Consider the following 12,795-nt stretch of genomic DNA (forward strand, 5'->3'; position numbering starts at 1 on the left):
ATGGTACTACTGACGGGGAACATGTTCCTGCACGCTGTGGTGCGGTCAGGCATCCTACGAGGCTGTTATGTAGATGATGATGGGCAGTATAGGCAGGCAGGGATGCTCTTTGTCATACAGGTAAAAGACTGGATATACAGATACGCATGCACACAAGGATGTTGGTGCCTGATGTTTCCATGCTTTCCTGCTCTCAGTTTTTCCACAGCAAGTCTGATTTTAAAATGTCATGAATTAAATCCTTTCTAGTTCCATTAAGATGCCACAGAAACCCCCACACACTTTGGTACGGCTTACAGATAGAATACAAATTATTTTTATTCAGTTTTATATCCTAAGTTAAACGCACTTCCCACATATATACAGTGCATTCGGAAAGTATTCAGACCCCTTGACTTTTTCCACAGAGCGCTCAGGACCTCAGACTGGGGTGAAGGTTCACCTTCCAACAAGACAACGACCCTAAGCACACAGCCAAGACAATGCAGGAGTGGTTTCGGAACAAGTCTCTAACTGTCCTTGAATGGCCCAGCTAGAACTCGGACTTGAACCCAATCTAACGTCTCTGGAGAGACCTGGAAATAGCTGTGCAGCAAATCTCCTCATCTAACCTGACATAGCTTGAGAGGATCTGCAGAGAAGAATGGGAGAAACTCCCCAAATACAGGTGTGCTAAGCTTGTAGCGTCATACCGAAGAAGACTCCAGGCTGTAATCGCTGCCAATGGTGCTTCAACAAAGGACTGAGTAAAGGGTCTGAATACTTACGTAATGTGATATAAAAAATACAAAAAATATACATTTGCAAAAATGTCTAAACCTGTTTTTGCTTTGTCATTATGGGGTATTGTGTGTAGATTGATGATGGGAAAAAATGATTTAATCATTTTTAGAATAAGGCTGTAACGTAACAAATTGTGTAAAAAGTCAAGGTGTCTGAATACATTCCGAATGCACTATATTTCCCCTGTCTCTCCCCAGCACCTGTTCCTGATTTTCCTTAGGATCATCTTCATGCTGGGTTTCCTGGTTGTCGTGTTCAAGCTCTTGGCGGGCTATGCCATGTTCTACACCTTCCTAGCTCTGGTCAACCAGACCTCCAACGAGTGGTACAAGGGGCGAAGGAATGTCTGCCAGCACTGCCACCCCTCACCTGACCACTTCTGTGGTCCCCCAGCCTCTGACCAGTCCAAAAGGTGGTTCTATAGTAACGGGGTGCTTAGAAACCTGGGGTACTTTTGGTCATGTAGTGTATGTGGACACATGCTCGTCAAACATCTCATTCCAAAATCATAGGAATTAATATGGAGTTGGTCCCCCCTTTGCTGCTATAACAGCCTCTACTCTTCTGGGAAGGCTTTCCACTAGATGTTGGAACATTGCTGCCGGGACTTGCTTCCATTCAGCCACAAGAGCATTAGTGACATCACTAATGTTGGGCGATTAGGTCTGGCTCGCAGTCGGTATTCCAGCTCATTCCAAAGGTGTTCAATGAGGTTGAGGTCAGGGCTCTGTGCAGGCCAGTCAAGTTCTGCTACACCAATCTCAACAAACTATTTCTGTATGGACCTCAATTTGTACATGGGGGCATTGTCATGCTGTAACAGGAACGGGCCTTCTCCAAACGTTTGTCACAGTTGGAAGTAAAGAATTGTCTAGAATGTCATTGTATGCTATAGCGTTAAGATTTCCATTCACTGGAACTAATGGGCCTAGCTTGAACGATGAAAAACATTATTCCTCCACCAAACTTTACAGTTGGCACTATGCGTTCCCCTGGCATCCGCCAAACCCAGATTCATCCGTCGGACTGCCAGATGGTGAAACGTGATTCATCACTCCAGAGAACACGTTTCCACTGCTCCAGAGTCCAATGGCGGTGAGCATTACACCACTCCAGCCAACACTTGGCATTGTGCATGGTGATCTTAGGCTTGTCTGCAGCTGCTCGGCCATGGAAACCCATTTCATGAAGCTCCCAACAAACAGTTATTGTGCTGACTTAGCTTTCAGAGCTATTTTGGAACTCGGAAGTGAGTGTTGCAACTGAGGACAGACTATTTTTATGCGATACTCACTTCAGCACTTGACGGTCCCGTTCTGTGAGTTTGTGTGGCCTACTACTTGCAGTTGACGGGCAGCTCTAGCAGGGCAGAAATTTGACGAACTGACTTGTTGATAAGGTGGCATCCTATGACGGTGCCTTGTTGAAAGTCGCTGAGCTCTTCAGTAAGGCCCTTCTACTGACAATGTTTGTCTATGGATATTGCACGGCTGTGTGCTTGATTTTATACACCTATCAGCAACGGGTGTGGCTGAAATACCCAATCCACTATTTTGAAGGGGTGTCCACATAGTTTTGTGTATATATAGTGTATTTTTCCTTCTTCGTTGTGTGCAGAAAAAAGACAATTGAGTTTGACAGAGGCTGATATAGGTCTACTACACTACTGAATGTATGTATGTATTATTATTATTTCTAAATATATTGTTGTAGTGTATGTGTTTTGGGGAATTTCTAACTGTCAATAAAGCTTCTCTTGACACTTTTTCCCAGGCTGGTGTCTGTCCCTTGGGATGAATGCATTACAGATGGTGTAAGCCTATCGTTGTATTAGAGGAAGCAAGGATGCATAATCATATTATCATGCCAACAATTAATTCAATTCAATGATTGCAGTGTGTACACAGAAACATGCATATGGAGCTTTGCTTGCTGCTTGCACAAGTTGACCCACAAGGAACCTAACCTCATCCCCAGGCTCAATTGCTACCGGTAGGCCATCATTGTTAATAAGAATTCGTTCTAAACTGCCTAATTAAATAAAGGTTCAATCAATTTTTAAAAAGACAAAGAGAGCCGGCTGGTGGACAAGATTGCCGGAACCCGGAAGGGAGCGCATGGATGCTAGTTAACACAGCCACAGAGTCAGAATTGTCTAAAATAATTAGCATTTTGATCTTAATTTAAGGACAGGCATAATGTTAGCAGTGTGGTTAAGGTTAGGTTTAAAATCAGATGTGAAATTGTAGAAATGGGCTGGGGTTAGCCAAAATTATGATTGTGTGGCTGGGTTAACTAGTGACGACCCCATGGACGTTCCTGCCACTTTCAACCGGTGCGTAAATGTGTTACAGTATGGACTTGATGTAATGCTCGAAGTTCAGGAAACGCTTCGCTTAACTTTCAATTGCAAGATCACATGAAATAGTACTCGTTTTAATTGAATGTCATATTTTTGTCGGAGGAGATTGTTCTCGTACATTTTGCGTTATATGTATACAAATCTGTACTTTAATCCACCATCAAAACGAAATCTCAATGTATTTATGACGTTACATGTTGCAGGCTGCGATTCCAACACTGGTCGTCTAATCAAAAATGTAAGAATGTTACCATCACGCCAAACTGTAGTAGTGACTAAATTTACCATCAGGTGTATTCTTGTTCTTACATTTACCTCACCATTATTGGTTATCATTAACTAATATTTGTGGAAGTGACTCAAAATTACACTGAACAAAAATATAAATACAACATGTAAAGTGTAAGTCCTAAGTTTCATGAGCTGTTATGAAAGATCACAGATATTTTCCAGATGCACAAAACTAAATTCTCTAAAAATGTGCACAAATTTGTTTACATCCCTGTTAGTGAGCATTTCTCCTTTGCCAAGGTAATCCATCCACCGGACAGGTGTGGTATATCAAGAAGCTGATTAAAGAGCATGATCATTACACAGTGGCACCTTGTGCTGGGGACAATAAAAGGCCACTCTAAAATGTACCGTTTTGTCACACAATGCCACAAATGTCTGGTATGTCCACCAGAGCTGATGCAAAATAATTTAATATTCTGAAAATGTCCCAGTTCTTCAATGGTCTACATACTCACCAGACATGTCACCCATTGAGCATGTTTGGGATGCTCTGGATCAACGTGTACGACAGTGTGTTCCATTTCCCGCCAATATCCAGCAACTTCGCACAGCCATTAAAGAGGAGTGGGACAACATTCCACAGGCCACAATCAACAGCCTGATCAACTCTATTTGAAGGAGATGTGTCTCGCTGCATGAGACAAATCGTGGTCACACCAGATACTGACTGGTTAGTTTTTAAGGTATCTGTAACTAACAGATGGGGCGGCAGGTAGCCTAGTGGTTAGAGCGTTGGGCCAGTAACCGAAAGGTTGCTAGATTGAATCCCAGGACTGACAAGGTAAAAATCTGTCGTTCTGCCCCTGAACAAGGCATTTAACCCACTGTTCCAAGGCCGTCATTGTAAATAAGAATTTGTTCTTAACTGACTTGCTTAGTTGAATAAAAAATAAATAAATGATACATATCAGTCATGTGAAATCCATAGATTAGGGCCTAATTTATTTATTTAAATTAACTGATTTCCTTATGAACTCAGTAAAATATTTGAAATTGTTGCATGTTGCATTTATATTTTTGTTCAGTATAGATTCAAGTTATTTTAACTACAGTGTGCTATAGATATTCTGAATATATATTCAAGATTTACAGCAGATGTAGCTGACTCTTCCTGGAGCGCTACTGGGTGTGCAAGCCTTTGTTCCAGCCCTGCTGCATTATACCGCATAGATTCAGCAGCAAAAAAAGGAAACAAATCGCAAGGCTGGAACAAAAACCTGCCCTACACATCCATTAGTTCTCCAGGGCGAGTTAACCACTCCTGATTTCCAGTGTTGATAAAAACATTTTTTCAAATGAGTTGTTCGGGAAATGGCAGAGAAAGGTCTGTGCTGTGTGAAGAGGGAAAAGGGCAAGGCCTGTATCCTTTGCTCAATATCCCTCTGTAGCAATGATCTCAAGCACAGTCATGGGAAATGTGGATGCACTCCCTCATCTGTGTGCTAACATTTGCAATCACATGTCACTAAATATTGATCTAAGGCAGAGAGCTATGCAGAAATACAGAATACTGGAGTGCACTGACAATGAATCAGGAATGATATATCTAATATTGTCCACTGTCATGTTCCCTGTACCAATGCTGAGTTGTTTATTCCAGTTTACATTACCCATTCATCGGAGGGTGTATACTTAAAAACTGGCTTATACTCTCATATTGTATCCTGATGTATTGTAAATGTTAAGATATAACTACATTTTATTGGTTCCCATTCGATTTGAAGGTTATGGGTTTGCACAATAATCAACTGTCTTGTTAAGTGTGTTTATTGAAATGTAAGTTTTAGTAACTCCGTGTCTATAATACATTAAACACATTGTCTGTACTGCCAATACAATAATCAAACTATTATCCTCTGTCCTTGACAACAGTATTCACCTTGACCCAAGTCAAACAAAAAAATAAACACATATTTTTTCCAAAATCAAAGCCTACCCTGTGGATTGCGCTGGACCCTGGTGTTATTAACACTACAGCTCTTCAAGTCACCTCAACCTTTCATCGACCTGGACCGTTCCTCATATAACCCTGCCCTGGCTGACAGAGCCTGTCCACATACGTGAGTTTGTCTCGCCCCTTTGTCCATTGTCTGGGGTGAGGGTAGCCGGCTGAAGGGTTTGGCCTGTCACCCGTGTGTTTCTGTGAGAGGGGGAGACGGGTCTGGAGAGAGAGAAGTTGACCAGGTGTATCGCAGAGCGTCTCAGTGCTGGTCAAGACCACAGCTCCATGCAGATAGTTGAGGGAAGGGTGAAGTTAGTGAGAGAGGAGAAGTCACGAGACGCAGGATGGTGAGGTGCTGGAAACGCTCAGAAACTGGCAGGTTGGAGGACTCACAATGTGTGGTAGGAGTGGGATTCATCTGTACCTCAGTGGTGCTTTAAATGATCTGTGGCAAAATTAGGATTTTTTTATTGGACTCAAGTTTGTTTTTTACATATTCAAATCAAATCAAATCAAATCAAATGTATTTATATAGCCCTTCGTACATCAGCTGATATCTCAAAGTGCTGTACAGAAACCCAGCCTAAAACCCCAAACAGCAAGCAATGCAGGTGTAGAAGCACGGTGGCTAGGAAAAACTCCCTAGAAAGGCCAAAACCTAGGAAGAAACCTAGAGAGGAACCAGGCTATGTGGGGTGGCCAGTCCTCTTCTGGCTGTGCCGGGTGGAGATTATAACAGAACATGGCCAAGATGTTCAAATGTTCATAAATGACCAGCATGGTCGAATAATAATAAGGCAGAACAGTTGAACTGGAGCAGCAGCACAGTCAGGTGGAAGTTGAAACTGGAGCAGCAGCATGGCCAGGTGGACTGGGGACAGCAAGGAGTCATCATGTCAGGTAGTCCTGGGGCATGGTCCTAGGGCTCAGGTCAGTTGAAACTGGAACAGCAGCATGGCCAGGTGGACTGGGGACAGCAAGGAGTCATCATGTCAGGTAGTCCTGGAGCTCAGGTCCTAGGGCTCAGGTCCTCCGAGAGAGAGAAAGAAAGAGAGAAGGAGAGAATTAGAGAACGCACACTTAGATTCACACAGGACACCGAATAGGACAGGAGAAGTACTCCAGATATAACAAACTGACCCCAGCCCCCGACACATAAACTACTGCAGCATAAATACTGGAGGCTGAGACAGGAGGGGTCAGGAGACACTGTGGCCCCATCCGAGGTCACCCCCGGACAGGGCCAAACAGGAAGGATATAACCCCACCCACTTTGCCAAAGCACAGCCCCCACACCACTAGAGGGATATCTTCAACCACCAACTTACCATCCTGAGACAAGGCTGAGTATAGCCCACAAAGATCTCCGCCACGGCACAACCCAAGGGGGGGGCGCCAACCCAGACAGGATGACCACAACAGTGAATCAACCCACTCAGGTGACGCACCCCCTCCAGGGACGGCATGAGAGAGCCCCAGCAAGCCAGTGACCCAGCCCCTGTAATAGGGTTAGAGGCAGAGAATCCCAGTGGAAAGAGGGGAACCGGCCAGGCAGAGACAGCAAGGGCGGTTCGTTGCTCCAGAGCCTTTCCGTTCACCTTCCCACTCCTGGGCCAGACTACACTCAATCATATGACCCACTGAAGAGATGAGTCTTCAGTAAAGACTTAAAGGTTGAGACCGAGTTTGCGTCTCTGACATGGGTAGGCAGACCGTTCCATAAAAATGGAGCTCTATAGGAGAAAGCCCTGCCTCCAGCTGTTTGCTTAGAAATTCTAGGGACAATTAGGAGGCCTGCGTCTTGTGACCGTAGCGTACGTGTAGGTATGTACGGCAGGACCAAATCAGAGAGATAGGTAGGAGCAAGCCCATGTAATGCTTTGTAGGTTAGCAGTAAAACCTTGAAATCAGCCCTTGCTTTGACAGGAAGCCAGTGTAGAGAGGCTAGCACTGGAGTAATATATTGTAATATATTGCTCTTGGAAAGGTCATTTTCATAGAAACACAAAGTTGTGATATTATTTGTGCTGTACTCAAGAGTATAGGTGGGTCATTTCAACTGTAGAAAATGTGTTGTTGAAGTCAACAATATTGTTGAATCCATAAACAGACACCCACCCAGACAAGAATGACTATGTAGATTGTGATAAGCTGTCGTTGTGAATGGTCTCATCCTCAACGGTCCAGCAGTGTCCTACCGGTTCCCACACAAGGCATTCTGGGTGACCCTCGGTGCCACTCTCCTCCTTGTCATCATCGCCCTCAGTGTCACGGGGCATCTATGGCTCAGACATCCGGACGAAGAGTTAGGAGAGACAACTCACATCTGATTCACCTGTCGGAACGCAGGGCTTTGTATCTGGCATTTAAACTATTGCTGAGTTGCTGTAGCCCAATCAAGCATAGAAGCACACATGACTGTAGTTGATGGACAAAATATTCGCTCACACTTGTACAATCAGAATGTTGATAGTGAGTTTACACTGAGTAAACCTATCCCTCTACTGTAGTCTTTACAGGTTGTTAGAATCACAGTTCCGGATCAGACTGGAACCCTGATCAACCAATCAGCATGGGTGGGCAAGCACAACAACCTGGTGACCTCACAGGCCAACCACACGTCCACCGTGCTCTTTGATGTCAAACATGTAGGAAGACTTTTCTGAGTTGAAAGTTTATTGAACTGAGACCAGCTCCGACCTTTCTATTGGTGTGGCTGTTTCTCGGTATTCAACAACACTTCACTGAACTGACTCATGTTTGTGCAGGGTTTGATATGTTACAAGACTGAGAACCGGGATACTTGCTTCCTGTGTAAGATGGAGAGATCTGATTCTGAAAATGTGCACTCCCTCCTCCAGCAATCAACGCAACAGGTATAGATGGTCACTCTTTCAATTTATAACAGCGTATGAAACATACTACTTTGGATTTCACATCATATGAGTCTCAGAGGAACTATGCCGTTTTGGGACTTAAATTGGCATGGCAACAACTAAAGGGTATGCAGAAACAGCTTACTGTGTCAGCCACTCTCCAAACCAACTTTTGATTTATTGGAGCTGAGGTGAGTCACACTGTTGCTGCTAATGTGTGAAGTGGCAGTAGGGGTGGATCATAGGAAGGGACTCATAGCTTAGTGCCACTTCTGCCTCCCTCTCCATACCCAACCCTATTGGATTTAGGGGTGTTGATTTTGGCATCCCTCTCCTCTCCCAGTCCAGAGGGGGGCTTTACATGCTTATAGTGTAGTGAGCCTCTCCAGGACTGAATTCCTCAGGGCATCTGATCCTCCTAGCCCCCTCTCTCCCCTGGATCCCCTTACAGGTTGGGACAGCAGTGAGGCTCAGACCTGCACAATGGCCACTCTGTTTGGGGACTACTTGGTTTATTAAGGCTTCGCTGTACTGGAGAAAGAGGAGAAACTATGGTTGGTTAGCGAGGGAAGGGCCAATCTGGCAGAGGACAACTTTTAATGAGGTATGCTTTTTGGTTATGTGTGGTCAATGGTCATTACAGAATGGATGGGGTGCTTTTCTGCTGTGGAACTGTGAATCTACAGGGCCATGATGACATCCAGCTGTGTCCTTGCTGCCTATTCATTAGTTATTTTACTTCATGAGATGATTACTTGCTCATATCAAATTGAATAATGGTTATCTAATTTAGGCCTAGGCTAATTCATCTATTCACAAGAGCTCGTGTATGATGAAGCTACTCATGTCATTACCTCATAGTGAAGGGCCACTGTGCAGCTGGACTCAATCATTCATTGCTTGTATAGACTTTAGTTACTTACATAGAATAGCTCTCTCAGAAGATAAATATGTCAAAATCCTAAGTGTTTGATGCTTTTCTCATGCTATCGGAGTCGTTTGAGATGTGACTCGCATGGTATCAAGTATCTCATAAAACTAGACTTTTATCATCAGACCCACCCACTGATTGTGGTCATTCAGTGTCTGATTTACTGGATAGACTTAATGCTGGGCCTTTCTGGGGTCAATCTCTTCGTTCTGCAGCACAATGCTCTTCAGAGTGGAGGCAAACAGGTTGTTAGAAGGTTTGCTCAGGCATAACGGCATGTTAGGTGGTCCCTATCGGACTCATCAATAGTGTACATGGTGCAATTACTAAATGTTATTTGTGCCAAATGAGAGAGACCAGAGCTGAGACAACCTGGCAGACCACTGAAGTGATCTAATAAAGATACTGCACTATAATTACAACTTGAGTTTGTCTGCAACAGCTATTTTGAACCATTCTGTCATTATATGTTAATTTACACCATTTTTATTTGTCGTTTGAAAAACCACTGAGTTCAATCATAACTCCTCTGGTGTACATGTTGCTTATTCTCATCATTCCTAATAATCCTGAAATAATGTGCTCCAACAATTACAAATGTGATCATCTGCTGCCAGGAGAGCCAGTTGGTGTTGTTGGGGAATGAGACCCAGAGACAGAGTTTCTGGGGGTGATGGGGGGCAGTCTGGAGGAGCCTCTTTAGGCCCTGTGTCAAAACAGCTCCATCCACTGGACCAGGAGACAAAACGGTGACAGCAGGGAGTGGGACTACCCTTCTTCACATCATTAGCTACATGCTAAATACACATTCACTTGCCTTGGCATTTACAATGACATAAGCATTAAAGATGAAACTGTGAGGCATTTTATTTTAAAATGTGTCAAATGTTATATTCAATTCTGAGAAGTCAAAGCAAAGACCTGAGCCCTTTTGTTAAAGTGTCTGTGTGCTGGCAGATGTTTCCAGCATAGAGCAGCTCCCTGTCTGTGTGCAGGCAGATGTTTCCAGCATAGAGCAGCTCCCAGTCTGTGTGCTGGCAGATGTTTCCAGCATAAAGCAGCTCCCCGTCTGTGTGCAGGCAGATGTTTCCAGCATAGAACAGCTCCCCGTCTGTGTGCAGGCAGATGTTTCCAGCATAGAGCAGCTCCCCGTCTGTGTGCAGGCAGATGTTTCCAGCATAGAGCAGCTCCCCGTCTGTGTGCTGGCAGATGTTTCCAGCATAAAGCAGCTCCCTGTCTGTGTGCAGGCAGATGTTTCCAGCATAGAGCAGCTCCCTGTCTGTGTGCAGGCAGATGTTTCCAGCATAAAACAGCTCCCCGTCTGTGTGCTGCAGATGTTTCCTGAATAGAGCAGCTCCCTGTCTGTGTGCTGGCAGATGTTTCCAGAATATAGCAGCTCCCTGTCTGTGTGCTGGCGGATGTTTCCAGAACAGCGTGAGAAACACAATCCTGAAAAACAGTGGTGTGTGACCTTTACAAAGTCACAGCAGTAAATAAGAAGAACAACCTTTAGGCTGAACTCACTGCTACCGAACTACAGCAGGTAGATGACCAATACAGTATCTAACTCTCTCTATAACAGAGAGCACTGATAGCCAACTATTTCAGAGGATGAATTTGCTACTCTGAATCACCAAGTGAGTAAAACTCTATGGATATACGGTTCCATTAGCAGGCAGTAGTTATGACTTGCATACTTTGGGGTTTTGTTGGTCTTTTCACCCAAACTGCCTGTTCAGTAACAGACCTCTCTCTCGCTCTGTGAAGGTCCAGGTAAACAGCATCTAGTCTACTTCTGCATAGACATCTGCTTCCCCAGTAACATCTGTGTGTCTGTCTGCTTCTACTACCTGCCGGAGTGACCTGCCATCCTCCGGTCTCAGGCAGCACATACCAGCTCTGATCATGGAAACAAAGTGCTACTTCTCATCCCTGCTAAGAAACCGGAGTGTCGCCGGCTCCAAGAAACACTGAATACAACCGGGGAACAGGAGCCGGCCTTCACTCTCAATACTGCAGCCCCTGCCACAGTACCTCCTATGCCTCCGCTCCAGTCCTTTCCCTTCTGAGAGATAAGCGACGGTAACAAGCTGTGAAGTTTATCTGCAGACTACCCTCGTCACCTTTCCTAAATGTTTAATACATTTCCTTGTGGCAGACTTGTCCGTTTTTTTGTCCTTGTTATTTCCTGTACAGTAACCCACAGCAGATGAGTCATCATGTGTGTAACCATTCTGGTTTGCTGGAATGTCTTAAAATGACTTGATCTCTTCAATAAACCAAGTTGTGTACAGATTCTCTTTTTTAGGGTACTAAAAAGAAAGAAAATGGAAAGATGCTAACACTTCACACTAAAAAATAACAAGAGTATCAAGACAAAAGCACCACAGAGTGTGGCACACCAGTTAGTCTCGTTACTGGAATTCATCATATCCTGTACGATCACACATGGGATACAGCCCTCTTCTGAGCCCTCTCCTGTACTCCCTGTTCACCCACGACTGCGTGGCCACGCACGCCTCCAACTCAATCATCAAGTTTGCGGACGACACAACAGTGGTAGGCTTGATTACCAACAACGACGAGACGGCCTACAGGGAGGAGGTGAGGGCCCTCGGAGTGTGGTGTCAGGAAAATAACCTCACACTCAACGTCAACAAAACAAAGGAGATGATTGTGGACTTCAGGAAACAGCAGAGGGAACACCCCCCTATCCACATCGATGGAACAGTAGTGTAGAGGGTAGTAAGTTTTAAGTTCCTCGGCGTACACATCACAGACAAACTGAATTGGTCCACCCACACAGACAGCATCGTGAAGAAGGCGCAGCAGCGCCTCTTCAACCTCAGGATGCTGAAGAAATTTGGCTTGTCACCAAAAGCACTCACAAACTTCTACAAATGCACAATCGAGAGCATCCTGTCGGGCTGTATCACCGCCTGGTAAGGCAACTGCTCCGCCCACAACCGTAAGGCTCTCCAGAGGGTAGTGAGGTCTGCCCAACGCATCACCGGGGGCAAACTACCTGCCCTCCAGGACACCTACACCACCTGATGTCACAGGAAGGCCATAAAGATCATCAAGGACAACAACCATCCGAGCCACTGCCTGTTCACCCCGCTATCATCCAGAAGGCGAGGTCAGTACAGGTGCATCAAAGCTGGGACCGAGAGACTGAAAAACAGCTTCTATCTCAAGGCCATCAGACTGTTAAACAGCCACCACTAACATTGAGTGGCTGCTGCCAACACACTGACTCAACTCCAGCCACTTTAATAATGGGAATTGATGGGAAATTATGTCAAATATATCACTAGCCACTTTAAACAATGCTACCTAATATAATGTTTACATACCCTACATTATTCATCTCATATGTATATACTGTACTCTATATCATCTACTGCATCTTTATGTAATGCATGTATCACTAGCCACTTTAACTATGCCACTTTGTTTACATACTCATCTCATATGTATATACTGTACTTAATACCATCTACTGTATCTTGCCTATGCCGCTCTGTACCATCACTCATTCATATATCTTTATGTACATATTCTTTATCCCCTTACACTTATGTGTATAAGGTCGTAGTTTTGGAAT

General features: G+C 44.5%; 1 pseudogene; it reads left to right on the forward strand.

Moving 5' to 3' along the window:
* Positions 1-11,682, forward strand: LOC121841104 (annotated as a pseudogene).
* The last annotated feature ends 1,113 nt before the right edge of the window (positions 11,683-12,795 follow it).

Source organism: Oncorhynchus tshawytscha, linkage group LG27 (genome assembly GCF_018296145.1).
Source record: "Oncorhynchus tshawytscha isolate Ot180627B linkage group LG27, Otsh_v2.0, whole genome shotgun sequence".
NCBI lineage: Eukaryota > Metazoa > Chordata > Actinopteri > Salmoniformes > Salmonidae > Oncorhynchus > Oncorhynchus tshawytscha.